Below are 1,765 nucleotides of genomic sequence, written 5' to 3'. Positions count from 1 at the left end.
TCTGCCAGCCTCTGCCTCCCAAGTGCTGGGATTAAAGGTGTGCACCACCACGCCCGGCTCCTTGTGTCTTTAAGAGAAAGAACAATTAAGAGCTCACATTTAGAAAACATCCAGTCAAATCATCCCTGGTCTGGGGCTCTTCCTATGTCCCCTGTCAGGAAGGGCTATTGGGAAAAATGGCCAAGTAGCTTTCACTGCTGCTGTTGAGTAAAATGTCCCCTGTCTACTGTCTCTGCTGATCCTGATCCATCCTCTGGGAACCCTCCCTGATGGTTGTCCTCCCCTATGGCTTCAAGGGTCCCTCCTCAGCCTGCTTTTGAGAGGAGCACCCCCATGGCTGTCAGATTGCCATCAGATGGGTTAGGTCACTGGCTTCTAAGACTGACACCTCTCCCCTCACTACTCAGCAGGCTTCTTCCAGTTTCATAGCCTTTGTTAGTAGATACTGTCATCAGTTTTCTATCATCATGGCAAAAGCCCAAATATATCAATAGAAAAGATTTATTTTGGGCTCTCAGTTTTAGAGATGCCCATGGTTGATTAGCCTTATTGCCTTGGTCTGTGGTTACTGATATATCAAACAGAAGCAAACCCACTTACCTCATGGCCTGGAAGAAAGGGATGGAGAGTGGGAGAAGAGGGTAGGGGGAGTGAGTGATATGGAGATAGTGGCAGGGGGGCAGAGATAGAGGGACAGAGAGGGACAGTGAGGGAGGGAGATAGAAAGAGATGGAGGGAGGGATGGAGAGAGGGAGGGAGGGAGGGAGGGAGGGAGACATGAATTTTAGTTAAGAATTTGTCCCCAGCAGATACCCACTGTCACTACAGGCTACAACACTTCATACCTGTGTCCTTTGTGAAGCAGGCCCAGGCTCCTAGGGCAGTTGCTGCAGGAGCAGAGGATACAGCAAGGAGGATGCTGGTGTCACAGAGAACTATGGAGGAAGCAGCTGCCTCCACTCATCTTGCCATGCACCTCTCAGGAGCACAAAGGTGGTAGATGCTCTACCCTCACCTGGTTATGGTTTCAGGTACAGACGCTGTGTCACCTCCCCCAGGAAGCTGTCATAACCTCTCAAGCACCTGTTTCATTGACTTATTATTGTCTAACTCTACCCCTTACCAACCAACCAACCAACCAACCAACCAACAAACAAACAAAAACAACTACCAAGTAATCAACACTTACTTAGTGTTTTATTGTTGTGAAGAGACATCATGACTACAACTGTTATGAAATAAAGCATTTAACTGGGGCTGGCTTACAGTTCAGAGACTTAGTCCATTGTCATGGTGGAAAGCACGGCGGCACACAGGAAGGCACATACAGCACTGGAGAAGGGGCTGAGAGTTCTATATCAAGAGCTGCAGGCAGCAGGAAGAGAGACAGAGGCACTGGGTCTGGCTTGAGCTTTTGAAATCCCAAAGCTCACCCCCTTCCTCTAACAAGGCCACACCTCCTAAACTTTCTCAAGTTGTGTCAAGTAGTCCCTGATGAGTAAGCATTCAAATAGATGAGCCTATGGGGACCATTCATATTCAAACCAGCACAATAAGTAGCCATCTGGCAAGCAGGGAGGTAACTAATGCCCCATGCATGCATGGGATGGACTGAAAGAAACCCTAAACCCACTGCCTGGGGCTGAGTGCTTGTTGAGTGAGTGAAACATTAAGCCTATGGTGAGCTATGGTTTCATGAGAAGGACAGAGCTGATGGCCAGAGAAAGGAGCTCCATGGAGGCCACCACTTCTGGATCATCCCAGT

The sequence above is a fragment of the Mus caroli genome, chromosome 12 (genome assembly GCF_900094665.2).
Source record: "Mus caroli chromosome 12, CAROLI_EIJ_v1.1, whole genome shotgun sequence".
In the NCBI taxonomy this organism is placed as follows: domain Eukaryota; kingdom Metazoa; phylum Chordata; class Mammalia; order Rodentia; family Muridae; genus Mus; species Mus caroli.
Note: the sequence above shows the minus strand (reverse complement) of the source record.